This window comes from Dufourea novaeangliae, unplaced genomic scaffold (assembly GCF_001272555.1).
Source record: "Dufourea novaeangliae isolate 0120121106 unplaced genomic scaffold, ASM127255v1 scaffold393, whole genome shotgun sequence".
Taxonomy (NCBI): domain Eukaryota; kingdom Metazoa; phylum Arthropoda; class Insecta; order Hymenoptera; family Halictidae; genus Dufourea; species Dufourea novaeangliae.
In genome coordinates this window covers 63,717-79,899 of record NW_015374263.1, presented here as the reverse complement: position 1 = coordinate 79,899, position 16,183 = coordinate 63,717, and the positions used below count along the sequence as shown (strand labels likewise).

Here is a 16,183-nt window from a genome sequence, read left to right as displayed (position 1 = left end):
ATGGGTAACATATAACTTTCTATATAACACGAAAAATGTTATATAACATTTTTATTCCTGTTTTCTCAACAAGTTTTATAACTTTGCTATATACCGTGTTATGCTATACATATATTGTAGACGCAGCTTTAGTTTGCTGTATTCCGTTGATGTATTTACTCAGTTTGTCTTTGACCATCGAACGAATCGAAAGTGTTGTTTTATTTGGTTAGAATATTTTATTTACAACATTTATAGAAAGAGCTCCATTCTGTGTTACCAACATGAATACTCTATTGTCTAATGTTCAATATGATGATCATTTTAGACGTTATAAATTATTTTAAGAACTATCATTTCGTATACTTATTAGTTGTTTAGTATTTTTTCTTACAGATGAGTGAACCTTTAATATTTTCCACAGTACTATCACCTTAACCGAATACAAATATTTGACATTTGATTGTATAATTAGGAAATTCTATATATATTAATATATGTTGAACAACAAATTTCTTTTACTGTAATATTTAATGTATGCAGATTCAAGGAACAATTTAGTTATAGAAAGATAACAGTAGTAAAAATCCATTTTAATCGTAGTTTAGAATAAAGAGAAACTTGAGTAGCTTGAGTTCTATTTGTTTATAATATTGAACGGTAATTGTCCAATATAGGAAATGATTCGATAAAATAAACTAATCAATGAAGCTTTCCACATGGCACTTTCCATAAATCAGCCAGATCTTCCTCAAATGGCCCATCGCAAACGAGACAAAAGTCGAAGATCTCCATTGACTGATTCGACCGTATCTCGGTGAATTATCTCTATTTCTCCGGTTTGTAGTTGGTGCAATCTACGCATCTGTCCAACTGCGCCCCGATTGCTGTTGCATTTGTTTTGAACGTTCCTCCGAACGAGCCCAGTTGTTTATAGTCCGCCATTACATTATTTCGGACCTTCCTGAGAATGTGATCCTAAATCGTATATGTACTTTAATTTACGAAAATAAGTAAAATCTGTTTGAGATCCATTAGATTTCAGGAATATTTGTTATAATAACTGATGCTGGTGACAATACAGTTCTTAAAATGTAACTCTTACTTGCATGTTGCTTTGTAACAAATATTTTTCTATTACATTATATTATATTCTAGAAAATTGTTGTTAAATATTTCGACATTTGACAGGTTTTTTTGTAATTTACACTCCATTTAATTGTATGTTTGTACTACTCACGTGCTACATAGATCACGTTTGTCATAAGAATTAAAGCGAAGTTGAAGTATATTTTAATTTTGAAAAATTGGAAAAGGTACTATTGTGTTGATATTGTTTTCAGTACGTACATATTTTATGTTGGAATATTTTTTATTCCAGATTCTGTATATTTTCTGTTATAAGAACTTTTCCCGGTGAAAGTAAGTGATTATTTAGTCAAATAAATTTAATCGTTCTCTATAGTATTGAATACTTTAACATTTCAATAGAATTGTTCAATTCTTGATAGTTGTGTGTTTATCGAAATTTAATTATTTCAAGAGGCTAGTGTGAAAATATACGCATCTTTTATTTAGTTATTTTATCATAACAAGTTACTACTACTAGTTACTATAACTTATTACCATACTTAAATGTCTAGTACGTCGGTGTTATACGTAATGTTTCGTAACATGGAAATATAATCGCGGTCGCAATCGGACACATTTATTTACGACTCATGAGTACAGCACACAGAACCCCTGAATTTCTATAGTCTATAGTCTATAGGGTCAAACAAGCAGCCAATAGCGATAGTCCAGACATTTTGGCGCTGATGATACGTGCTGTTGTACAAAGCCGTCTACCAACAAACAAATACCGTACCGTGTCTGATCTATACTGCGCTTCCGGTTTTGCTGACAACGGGGCGGAAGTTAGGACAGCGAGTTTACGTAACCCCGAGACCTTGCCTCTGCCTCCACTTTCTTTTTTTCTCTACTCTTTCGCCGTTGTCAGGATCTCACTGGTCTGTTTTTAAGGGAATCTGAGGCTTGAACGTCTTATTTCTCTTCATTTTTAATAACACTTTGATTCACGTGTTAATACATAGAATGTTCTGATCGTAAACAAGTTAAACATCAAAAACAAACATTTAAAAAAAAGTAAAAGAAAAGTACTAAATTAGGGAAAAAAGAGACTTCTGGTATAAATGTTTATATTCGTACCATATATTTATTTATTATCAACTCCACTTCCTTAAAGTGTTAAGCAATAAATTATTTATAGATATTGGTATACAATATAGTAATTGCCGAATTAAAGAAATTAAAGAAGTTGAAACGTATCTTTTAATAATCTTTATTTTTTAGTATTTTATAGTTTCAACCTTGTGCAGTGTTTAAATTACTGTTACGTTGCTGGAAAACGAAATCTGATTAACCCTTTTGGTACGGACCAGCTTAATGCAGAAACTCTATGTATGATCGAGGCAAAAGTAGAAGTTAAGTTGCGCTGATGATTTTATAACACGTTTCCGTTTCTACAATAGTTACAAAAACTATAATCCACAATTCATTATCTGATATCATAGAACGTTCAACTCCAATTGCATTTCCATGCGCCAATAAGCCATGACAATCTTATTTTTCTGAGCGCTTATAAGCGCCCATAGTACTCAAAGGGTTAGAGAAATTTATTTACATACATATGTATGTTTTATCTTAAGGTAAATTTGGAGCAGGAGCTCTCATTCAGAACATTTGTTTTAGAAGAATCGACAAATATTGAAAATTAAAATAATGACCTAAACTCAGAATAAATACGCTTCAGTGGGATTGAAACATGTTTAATGTTGAAATATTCCATAATAGCGAAACAATATCCACGTTATAGTATTTTCTCTCAACACATTCCTTATAATAGTAATTATAAGGGGAAAATGGGGTTTTTTATGATGTATACGATAGGCAACTGTATACACCAACTGTACGATTTTTTTGCATGCTTTCATCGAAAAAATTGATGAAATAATCCCATAATCAGTGGATGACACTGTCCATTTCGACCCAAGTAAATCCATACTTCGAAGGGCTTTGGTTTTACAAACGTAATATTAAACTTCACATTGCGAACATTCTAGTTATACGGTAGGTAAACTAAGAATTTGGAATTCTCTACTAAGGCTAGACACAGGAGTCAGACTTCATTTATTAAAGCAGAATGAGCCATCGATTGTCGAAATATACAGTGGGTAAAAAAAGTATTCATACACCCTTTAAAATAGAATAACGCTCTCAAAATTGGACCAAGTGACTTGAGTTTCTTTGTGAACTTAGAAGGATTAGTGTACTAAATGATGTGTTAACAAAATGTTGAAAAAGTTGCAATTGGTCGGAATCGCGAAGAAAATAGTAAAAGTCGCTGTTTGCGACTTTTTTAATCTGAGATTGTAATGAAAATTTTACAAATATATTGCTTAGATTTATGTTAGTTACATGCATGCTGAAAATTTCATTGAAATCGGTTAACGTTGTTATGAGATACAAACGGTTAAAAATGTTGAAAATCGCAATTTTTCATGACTTTTGACCTGCAACTGTAGTATATCTAAACATTCTTACATCTTTCGATGCCTGTTACTCGTTTCTGTATTAACCGATTTCAATAGAAGTAGCAGCATGAGTATAACTGAAATAACTCTTCGAAACGTATTTATTAAATTTTCATTACGGTCTCAGACAAGAAAGTTACAAAAAACGACATTTTCTATTTTCTTCGACATTCTGAAAAGTCGTTAATTTTTCAAAATTTTGTTAACACATTTAGTCAACTAATCCTTCTCACTTTCCAAAGACACTCAAGTCGCTTGGTCCAATTTTGAAAGAGTTGTTCTGTTTTAAAGGGTGTACGAATACCTTTGTTACACACTGTAAGTGTGTCGTACAGTATTTATGCTATCCTAGACGCGTTAAACAAGAATCAGAGTTCCGGGGGGGCTGAACGAAATTTTGCATCAGGAGTCGACCATATGGATTCGGGGTGGGCGGTAAGTTGGATCGACAGGCGCATTGTCAATGCGATTAATCGAACAATAAGTTTGTTCGTATACAGAGGGGGGGGATAGATAGATAGAGAGAGGGGGGGAGAGAGAGAGAGAGAAAGAGAGAGAGAGAGAGAGAGAGAGAGAGCGAGAGCGAGAGCGAGAGCGAGAGCGAGAGAGAGAGAGAGAGAGAGAGAGAGAGAGAGAGAGAGTTTGGACCACTTTTTTGGACCACTTTTATTACTGCACATTAGCCTGGATGTTGTCCATCGGTCCCGAAACAGTACTTTTGTCCTTCGAGAATTTCGTAATGCCTCAGTCTATTTATCCCATGCTCGAGATATCCTTTGAAGATTTCTTAATTTCATTACATTGTAGATGTTAAGTAACTCGTGATGTTTAAGGTGGATCATATCAAAATTCACAATCTAATTATTTACTGTGAAGTTTAGTATTTATTTGTATGAGAAAGCTACCTTGTGCTATTTTTTTAGTAATTCCTGTTCTCGGATTTTGTTACCCTACATTATTGTATATTCGATAGGAGTTTGAAAAATTTGAAAGGATAATAAAATGTACATTATAATATCAATTTATTTAAAAAAGTATCGAATTACTCATTGACATAGTTAATATGAACATTTGAAAAAAAGACTACGCTTGTTTGTATAACTAAAATTACGTCTAAAACACTAGATACGCAAGTATACATCAATATAGGAAGGAAAATTGTAATATCATTTTGAATCTAACTTAAAAATTGTAAAATTCAGTTCATAATAAAACGTACACTGACTTGTAATATCACTAATTTTTTCACATTTAATTAAATGAATAGGTTCAAAATGTGTTCCTTTTTGATACATCTGTATTTTTAACGATCATTTTAAGAATACTAAAGGTGTCAGAAATTTTGTTGAATAATTAGTTTCGACATTTTTTTTTACCTTTAAAACTAAGGTAAATTTATAGTCTGTCGTAGTCAATTAGGAAGAAACAATAACGAGCATTCGAAATAATTGTCAAAATTATAATGATTGTTTAACATTATAAATTCTACGTTAAACTTATGTAAAATATTTTGGCAAAAGTTGTCGAACACTTAAACCGATGACGAATCAATGTTCTCTTCCAAGGAGGAGATAAAGCAGTCTTCTTTACTGCATTCATGGAGAATATTACACCGCTTGATGCTTCAATCTTCTCTCTTCCCTGGAACTAATTCATTTTTGTCCTGGAAGGGTGAATCATCCCCTGTGCCATGACATTTCACTGGCTTTCGTCTAAACCACTTAATGAATGAAAGCGAATTTGTGGAATGAACACTGGGGAAGAAATTTTACACTGATATTAACAAAACGATAAAAATTGTAGATGACATTCGTCGTAAATGCAATATGCAAATGAAAATTTAAAAAATTTTCAGTACATTGCACGTAAGTGAATTCAGGTTTAAGAAATATAAAATTGGAAAAACATTTGTTGACTCAGTTTGTATCGATCAAAATTATGTGCCCAATAATTCTTCATCAAGAATGTAGCTTCAACTTTATTTTTACGAGTATAGAAGTGCAATTGTCAGCTTAACCATTCGGCTGAAGAATTAAAAATCTCATCGTGTACCCTAAATTCACGTCATTAACATAGACCTCTCGAAGACCTTAATAATCGTATATAATATTTACATATTATCCCTTTACGCATGAAAACCATCAAAGAAATATGATCAGATTTCTGTCTGTAGGGTCGACAGTCGACGGTCATCATTAGATAGCGGATTTTCATGTAAATTCAATGATTTAGACATTAATTTACAAATACAAAAATTGGACAAACATTTGTTTCTTGCATTACATATTGTACTATGTCTATGAAAATACGTAAATATTATTAAACGTTAATAAAGTCATCATTTTCGTACGTTTTAAAAGATAAGAAGTGTTATAAATGCATAAATATCGGCAGTCTAGTCATCATTATTATGGTAATCAAATAATTTCATTATTTAAAAATATAACATATTTTTTTAACACAAAATCTTGATTTACAACAGTAAAATCATCGACTTTGGCACGTTGACTGTCGTATCACCCACGTATAGGTACCACATCTTTTAATCCAAAGTCAAAAATGAATTTCTGTAATAATATGTTACTCAAAAGAAAGTTCGTTAAGGTTCCTGAAATATTAAAAACCATTAAAACAAGAACTATTGTAATGAACCTTGATATATAGTGTTCCTCTTTTTCATCTACAAAGTTACATAAACTTAACCCTCAGACACTACACAGGTGCGAATTGGCATCACCGAAACATTGTTTCGTTTGTAAATTCGATCTCTAATAAAAAATTATTTCTCACTTTTGCAATTCTTATCATTAAATTTCTCAGGAAATCTTACCGTAAAAATTATATTCTAGAGTTCAATGTGATTTTATTCTTTTCAAGTTCTTAATTATCAAAAACACAAAATCTCAATTTGCACTATGCTGGTGTTCACGTATGCTGAGGTGAGGGTGTGGTTTCTGATGGTAAAATCCAAACACTTTATATCTCTCATTGCGTAAACCATTTCTTACCCCCAAAATCAATTACGGTAATTGCAGTATTTACCCCCGAATGATCTCGTCGCATTCACAACGGAATCACGCAATCTCTATCATAATTGAGAAATTGCAGAACGGAAACCGATTCTCTGGCGGAGGAAGGATCGCGGGCGTTGTTTCCTGCAAAAGGGGAGGCAAGATGTTATCACCCCCCCCCCTTCAGGGGCCACTGTTTTGCAAGCATTCATGGTCAGCTCCCTGACTTCCGTACGAAAGTGCTGCTGCATAAATTGCCTGTACATCTCAATTCACCCCCCGTTGACGGTGACCATTCTCTTACACGTCGTGCTCCTGAGTGACACTCTCCCACCCCCTTCTGGCGACCTCCCACCCGCGGACTCGCATTACCATCCCTTTGCGCCCCTTCGTCTGCTAGGTCTCGATTTTCGTCGGACCTTTTGTGCGCTTGCTTGTTTAAATTCGACGACGACGACCACCCCCCACGCCCCATCCATGAAAATTACGGAAATTGTTATGAAAATTTCCTACCTCCAGTTCGTCGAAAGATTAATTGGGTGGATACGACACAAAAGCTTGTAGTATAATTTTTTTTTGGTTTCTTTTTCTTGCTACTGTGATGTCATCGTGTACACTGGTTTTTTTTATGTATGTTGTGCTGGAATATACTGTTTTTCAGGCTTTCAGCTTTTTTATATTGTTAGTTGTAAAATTAGAGGATTGTTTGATTGAATAAATGTGTGATTCGGTGACGTATTGTAGGGGATTTGTGTGTTTCTCGGAATTTCATTCGTTTGAGAGGCTTATGAGGAGCATACACACAGCTTTACGTTTGATTTAGTTTGCTACTATAATTTCATGTGATGTTATACAGATGTCTTTTGTATTATTACTTCTGTAATTCTCTTCTCGAGTGAATAATTATTTAGAAAATGATGTTAGGGGATGGTTACCGATTTTGGACATCGACTAGATTGGACCACTACTGTAACTTGAGTGTGTAAGTAGCTTGCGGCGTATGATAGACAATATCTGTTGTTTGTATACTAAGTTAGTTAATGCAATCACCATTATCACATACATATCATACACATACGGTGCAAATTACACATGAAAAGTTACAGTTGTGGTCCAAATTAGGTAACCTTCCTCTATATGTACAATGCTGGCAGCGTATAATATAATTGAAATTATGAATTGAGTACATAATTAGTACTTATAACTTTGAGCTCATTCTGATGTGTTTGAGTCACACACTATTTTAGAAAAACTAATCAGTGAATAATAGTGGATCAATCTAAGAATTTTGCCATACTTGTTTAGTGCTACTTTAGACTTTAAAACAGAAACCACCCTTTCTATCCGAAGCATGTCTTTTACTTATTCGCTTGTAACTCGTAAACTATAAAACATATCGAAAAAAAGTTTAGACAAATTTGATATCGTTTTTAGTTGTTTATATATCGTTGTAAAAAAATTTTCAAAAAAATAATTTTGTTGACAACATTTTTTTTAGAAATCATTTTTTTGAATATACATATATGAACAACCAAAAATGATATAAAATTTATCTAAAATTTTCTTCGATATGTTTTGTAAGTCACGAGTCATAAGCAAATAAATAAAAGAGACGTTTCGGATAAAAAGGGTGGTTTCTTCTTTAAAGTCTAAAACTAGTACCCACCAAATACGGTCAAATTTTTACTTTGGTCCCATAAACAATTGAGCAAAGTTACCGAAATATCGACGTGTATCACTTCGCGAACATCCCTTATCAGGTAAAGAAAATAGTAGTACATGGTGATCTTTCACACAGTGCCTTATTTCACTTTGTCCCGCCACAGAATAAAACAGTTATAAAGAAGACGAACGACATTTGTTACTTTTAAATTTTCAAGCTGAGTTTATTACAAACTTAACATATGCAACATAAAACCTCAATCCCCTAAAGCCTTAAATTCAATAAATTAATATTAAAATCATCTATATTTTTAACAAAAAAAGGGCAAGGTCAGGATAGAAGGACAACTGTTATTAACTCAAATTTCAACAGACCAGTTATTCCGCTCTATGTGTGTGTGCGTGTGCCATGATACTCGAGAGGGGTTGCAAGACGCGAGTCAAGCTGGTGGGGGTAGAAGGAAAACTACCACCATCAGCGTCGACCAATCCCGATCGAGGCGGGACGTTGTTGTATCAGCGCATGTGCATCCTCCGGTGGTGTCTTTGGTTTGGGTACCGCGCGCAAGGCCGCAGACCTATCACTTCTTTGGCGACAGCCGTCGGGGTAACATCCTTGTTCTCGTCCCAGTCCTTGTCCTTGCATCATCCCCTCGGCGCACCGCATCGCGAGCACTCCAAGTTTCCATCCTACGTTTCGTTCTTACCTCCCCAATTTTCCAAACTTGTTACCCTCCCATACCAGAACTCAGTTCCTCTTCCTTATTTTGTTTTTTTTCTTTCATTTCTCGAGGCTCATTCACCCTCGGTAGAAGACGCAATCATCCTCCCCTGACCCTGACTGAGTCACAAGTTCACGTGTCATTTAAATTGTTTTCGTTTTTTTTTTTTTAAATTCACGATCAGTGGGTTCTGGTTTTTCCCAGTTTTCTTCGAACCGGGGGTGAATCGGTCTCCTTGTCGCGTTCCTGTGGTTTCTCGTTTCGGTATTTCTTCTGTTTTCCGGCGGCCACGCACTGCTGGGACTCTTCTTTTGACGTTTCGTCCTACGTTGGTTCCAGGTAACGAATTTTTCTTTAGTTTTCCTTGATTTTTCCCCACGATATTTCCCCAGCGCTTCTTGTGTCGATTATTTACGATTTCTTGTTAAATATTCGGTTCAAATTCAAGTTTTATATAGTGAATAGGATCTTTAAAGTTTGCCACTCTCAGTTTGCATCAGTTTCCCGTGGGCAAGTCTTGAAAGTTTCTTTCCTTCAAAGACTTTTGTAATAATTTCCGTATCATTGTTTTGTGAGTTTGAGAATATAAGTTTCGAATTTCGTGTTATTTTTGCTTGCTAATTGGTGCTTGAATGCAGGGGCTGTCGCGACCGAAACACCCTCCACCGTGCCTTAAATTGCCGTCCAAATTCGACCTTGTGACAATAAGCAACGCTTTCTTTCACCTTTCGCGACTCTCTACGTCTCTCCTCGCGCGTGGCCCGTAGACGGTCGGTCAGAGCCTTAACGAAACTGTGATCTATATAAAAAAAAAAAAAAAAAAAAAAAAAAAAAAAAAAAAAAACAGAAAAGAATTCTTCAAAATTCCCTCCAAAAAAAACAGAGATTAAAGAAACAAATGTCAATCCTCGAAATTCGCGTTTACTCTTCGAGCTTACTTCACGAATTGGCTTCGTGCCCGCCGCCGAGCCAGTTGCCTTAATTCGAGTTTAAGCGTCGTTGAAACTTACCCCGTTCCCGTTTAATTTTTAACAAAATTCAACGGAAACCCTCTCGTCCGTCCCACCCCCTTGTGCCTTTCAAATCTCAACCCCCCTTTCCGGAACTTCTCCTCGGTTCCCTTTTCCCCTCTGAGCTACGAAATTGAAACGAGTGTCTAACGCGTTCCGATAATCGTCCCTCGTCCTAAGAAGAAGAGGAAGAAGGGGGAAAAGAATCCGAAGTATTTGGAAAGTTTCGAGCAGCTTTGTGCCGTTTCGTTTGAACATCCGGGCGAGCAGAAGGGGCTAAGATCCTCCGATCCAGGGGAAACCGAAGAGAAACCAGTGCAAAATGCGTTTCGCCCGGTGAGTACGAACCCCAGTTGTGTGTGCTGTACACGTGTCTGCTTTTAGATTGAACGCCGGGGCGTTAGCAGTCGATTTTTTTCCTTTGTGGGATTCTTTGATTTTCAGTTTTATTCGAAAGTTGTTTTGAAATTCGATTGCAGTGTTACTAGATAAAGTATTTTATAACGTGGAACTCGGTAAAATAACACATTTACCAATCGTAAGTATCAGGACAACTGCTGTGTCTGAAGGAATTGTGATATTTTGTAATAATTGTGTAATGTGCATTATTTTCGTTTACTTTGTATTAGTAAATGTAGTCTGGAGGTTTCTAGAATATTTTTCCAAAAGTTGGAGTAGTTTCGCAGTGGTTTTTAAACATTTTTTTTCGGATACGATAATTGTTACGATGGAGTGTATTGTTGATACTGTATGACTATTGTCGGATCAGTGAGTCTCTCACATTGACCTCAATTTGTCAGTGAAATATTTCTTGAAATTCACTGTTTAATGTTCAAAATATAGGGACACTATATTTGAATATTGGGACACTATATTATACTCTCATATAAATACACATTAGATTGTCATACTTCAAGTTACTAACAACACAAAATTAAATTACAGATCATACACTAGAAAAAAAATTTCTGTGAAACTCGCGAGGTTTAAAGAACTCAAAAAATGCAACAATGGCAAATTATTGAATTGAAAAATGAAGTGTGTACAGGGCCCTGAAGTGTTATTTTGTTTTCAAATTTAGGGAAACGATTAAACTATCCATAGAAGTGTGCAGAAAGTGTTGATATCGCAAATCGATAAAATTGATTTAATTCGATTGACGGTACGGAATTGATTGCCGTGAAACAATCAAGACAAGGAACTCAATTATCAAGGGTGAATTGTGACAGAAGATCTGTAAGGTCTCGAAATCAGATAGTATAATGCTCCTGCTCTCCCTTCAGCGAAATCGTCGAATGGGGTGGGGTTGGGGCAGTGGGGTGGGGGGTGGTAATGGTCACAAGAGAGGGATTTCCGTGTATCTTTTTTAACCACAATTTAATCGGCCGACGAGATAAATCAGAGTAGTGGGTTTCAGTCAGACGAACCCCATGATTTCATACCCAATTAGCGGCTTTGCAAATTGTAATTATGCGTCGTATTGTATGCCACCAGGAACGAGGGTTGCAAGTAGCATAATTTGCTAGAATTTGGGGTTCGTGATATAGTTATCGTTCGCGATGATTGGTCCAAATTGATTTTCGTGAAAAGTGATCGTTATGGGAAGATGACACATAGGGCATATAGATATTGTAATTATGAGTTATTTGTATGGAAATTATATACTGCAGAAATACAATTTTAGCTTCCATTATTAATGGTGAATTTATATATTTTATTTCCCTCGAAGAAATATTGACGTTTCATTTGAGAATCTGTGTTGCAAAAGTTTTTCAGAAATATATTTGTGTACATATTTGATATGTGGACAATTATCGTAAAACAAAAAATCGTTGAAGGTAAAGCTAATAATATTGAACATTTAAATTTTATATGAACGATTAAAAAACGAACTTTCAAATTTTGTTTTGTTTGAACGTTGTTATTATAGATGATTTTGTGAAACTTTTGTTATGGGAGTTCTTATTCCTCAATATAAAGTTTCACAGTTTGAAATCGAAGTTGATTAAACATTTTATATTTGTACAAGAAATAACTGCCTGCATAATTTTCAACAGTATTATTACAGATTTATTAATTAAAAACAAATACATTTATACTTTAGTTTGTTCAGTGTAGATTCCAAATAGAGATGAAGTGTTTCGAATTGTGTTTCCAATATTTATATCCATTATAAAATTGTGGATATTTTTCCAGTGATAATAATGAGGAGTACTACTTTTCAGTAGTTTGTACGATAAACAAAATATCTCCTTATGACGTTATAAAACTCATACTGTAAATTCGTCATTACTAAATTGCAGATTTTTTGCATTTATGATATAATGCAAATACGAAAAGTCTAATGAAACGTAAATACGTACTAAATTCACTTGCTTTTTAGGAATCATTAACAATTTTTAACAATAATAATAACAATGATGAGTTATACAGGATGTCCCAAAATAGTTGTATGTCTTTGAAAGGGGTGTTTCTGGGGTGATTTGAAACAACTTTTTCCTTAGCAAAAAAGTTCTCGGAGGCTTTGTTGACGAGATATTAACAGAACACACTGACCAATCAGTGCACGAGTCTGTCCGTTGAGCTCTTGCGGTAACGTTGGCTACGCACCATCGTGGGAACTCAGCCGGCAGACTCTTACTCTGATTGGTCGATGTCTTTCGTTAATATCTCGTTAACAAAGCTTCGGAGAAATTTTTCGCTAAGGAAAAAATGGTTCTAAATCACCCCTGGAATCACCCCTTTCAAGAACATACACATATTTTAGGACAAGCCATATTTAAATTGCTAATGTCTCCATTATACAAAAAAATAAAAAAATAAAAACATGATTTAAACTTTTTCCTATATTAAAATGTGTCCTACGATGAAAGACAAGGACTGTACAAGGAAAATTGTAACTCCTCATTTTTTTCGGGTGTTTGAAAATATTTGTTAGGAAATTGATCTAACAAGGGAAGGCACAGAAATGTCCCCCTCCGATTTTGATGAAACTTCGTATGTCTATTAATCAGTCAAAAATAAGGGATCCGTATTTTTTTTACCGGCTGAGACGCGACTTTAAAGGGTGAAATCACCCCTCGAAGTTTCGACCCGAAAGTACTATCTCGAAAACCAGAGGAGATACAAGAAAACTTCTAATGGACGAGGTTTGCGGTTTTTTATGTAGAATAATCTGGTGCTAACAAATTGTTCAAAATATTATTTGTTTATAACCAAAAAATTTCAAATCGAAACTTTGTGGGGTGGTTTCACCTCTTAAAGTCGCGCCTCAGCGAATAAAAAAATACGTATCTCTTATTTTTGACTGCTTAACAGACATACGAAGTTTCATCAAAATCGGAGGGGGACACTTTCGTGAATTTGTTCCAGCTCGCGCGCCGTTCGAATTCTCCACGGTCGGTTTACGGGGGTGTTACTGGGGCAGTAGTGCGCAGAAGCTCGGGGAACATCCCCGATGTGAATTCACCAGAACCCTCTTGTCGTCCCGTTTCTCCCATCCCATGCCCCCATATTATACACCTCTCTCTCACTCTTAGGCTCACCATTATCCTACCACCCCCCCCTCTCTTCTCGATGGTGTACGAGGGGTGGTTCCCCAACAATTCTCTCGGTTACATTCGAGCCTGAACTCCGAACCGCGACGCATTCAGTTACGGGATCGGCGGCGAAACGACGCGTCCTCCTCGTACATACATACTTCGTTTGGGGTTATTTCATCGAGGAATATTTGACTAATCGTCGTGCCTCGTGGTTGGCCCCCTGATCGGTGCCCCCCCAGGCCGTCGTTGTGTCCGCCATCGAAACACGCGATGCCTCTTTGATCGAACGAGAAGCGTCCACCGCGCCTCGGTGTGTTTAATCGGAAGATTGTGTGTCGAATAGAGCTGCTTTGGACCATTCCACGTTTAACCTCTCTCACTGTGTCCGCGATGGATCGGCGTCGTTAGAGATGCGGCTGAACGAACCAGGTGATATGATACTTGTGTTTTATTTGGGGTTCTTTTGGGGGAGGGAGGTTTTCGAATCGTTGGAAACCACGTGCACACGGGGGATGGTTTGTTGCGGGGAGAGTATTGGAATAATTGGGATGCTTTCTGTGACTGGTTCGCGAGGCTGTCCATTGTTCTTGGTTGTTGTGGGATTTGAGTAGCTTTCGGAGGATTGACGTCGATGGGTGGTGGTGGTTGTTGAGGACTGGTTAGTGTTTGATGGTTGGAAGATAGTTTGCGACTCTGATGGAGACTGTTTGTGGATTTTGATATTTTATGGAGAAGATTTTGTTGGGTTGTTATTAGGTATGAATTGAAATTATTTTAGACAGTTCTTAGGATACTTGATTAAGGAACGTTTGAATTTGTGCAATTTATTCTTATATTTGCTGTTAGGGGTTTTGTGAATAATTTGTATCTATTTTTGTCTGAAATTAGTGGCAGGAATATTATAGAATACCTTACAAATTCCACTCATTGATAGTAGTATTTAATATTTTTGTACATGTGTTTAAATTTTGACACTACATATTTCCAAATGCAAATATGTTTCAAAACTTACCTTATAATTTTATATTGTATTTTCCGTAGATTTTAATCAAGTGCTGCCTTCAAACTAAATAAAGTTATGTAAGCATATAAATGTTGCAATATTATAAAGGGTTTATTGTTTAAGATATTTTATAGTACTTAAATGAGCTGAGTGTAGTTGTGTGTACATATAATTGTTAATATATTTCGTTCAATTTGGTTATTTCGATATTCATCGTTAATTCGAAAAAAATGAATGTGATTAAGTTTGCATCGAGTTTGTTCGGAAAAGTACATTATACTTCTGTGTCGGCATTAAGCTCTTTATCGTGATTCATTTTAAATAACGCGCGATTAAGTTAAACAGATTCAGGCGTTAAGGGGTTACATGTGCATCTCAGGTATAAGTGAAGACTTTATAAGGTAGTTTCACTATACCGTGTATAATTTCTATTCATGAAGAAGTACATAATAGCATTCTACATTCCGCTCTCGAGAAATTGCACTCCTTACTTGTGAAATGTTAATGGTGAACAATTGTTACATCATAAAGAAATACAGTCAGTCACAAGAACTGTCCTAAGTGCCATGTTAATTTTAAATAAATATTAAGTAATATTATGAAACATACATTAAAGAAACGATTGCTACTATGGTTTTGACTGGATTTGAATTTACAAATTCAAACGGAAGAATTATTTAATTTTATTAGAATCTTGAAAAGAAAAGAGCTTTGACTTAGTTGATTGGACTTCCTACATTTGTAACAATTTTACTATTATTAATATTTTAGAAATCAATTCTGACATATCTATAGATTATTATAGAATAATATTTTGTTATTAGAATTTTTACTTTTAATTGTCTGTAGTAGAATTACTTTTTCTGTTTTGGTTTTTAGTAATTTTGTTAAATATTGTACATTAAAGTTATACCTGTTTTGAGTTATGAATATATTTAGATGTTCTTATTTACTCGAAATATTTAATACAACTCAAGTTATTTTGTAACCTATTGTATACAATCAAAGAATAGCATTCAATAAATTTTTATTCATTAAAGATTTAGGGATCAAAAGGGGCGTTTATTAAGTTAAATATCATTAATACAGTAAATTTTGATACTGATTTTATTTGATCCGACTTAATAATGGATTCAAGTAGACATGTATACACCATTTGAATACGTCATATTTTCGTTTACTGCGGACGAAAAAAATAGTGATAAAAAAGTTCAATATTTTAACGAGTACGAAATTTTAAGGACCGCACTTCAGCCACAAATATAGAGATGGGGCTACGGGAAGCAATTCTCATTTTTTGGATGAATTGTTACAATCTTTTGATACTGATAAATCAATACCAGTTAGTAAAATTGGTATTTCCATCGCGTCTAAGAGTATACTCTTATTCAGGAAAGATTAATCGACACTCAAATATTTTTCAAGAAATACATAATTAAATACATAACAGAATCAGGTTTCTTCTATAACAGATGAAGGACACTGAATTTATAATATTAATTAGTACATACTGTTAATAACTATATTAAAAAACTTACATAGTGACTCGTAAATTCGTTCATACACAGCTTCTTCGAAAATGTGTTCAATATTATGTGCCCAGTTGCATTTTTCGTCTTAAAATTAAGCAAAATAGGTAATACAATAATACCAGATAGATC

The 16,183-nt window shown here is 34.9% G+C and overlaps 1 protein-coding gene across 6 annotated transcripts in view; it reads left to right on the top strand.

Moving 5' to 3' along the window:
* Window positions 1-16,183, top strand: part of LOC107192645 (talin-1) — a 125,147-nt gene that overhangs the window by 55,610 nt on the left and 53,354 nt on the right. The window contains exon 1 of one of the 6 annotated variants that reach the window (XM_015581957.1): window positions 10,144-10,313. The exons of the other annotated variants lie outside the window; for them this stretch is intronic. The gene's annotated coding sequence lies outside the window, so the exon portion shown is untranslated. Of the gene's footprint in view, window positions 1-10,143; window positions 10,314-16,183 lie in introns of those variants that run through there. 6 annotated transcript variants of the gene reach the window in all.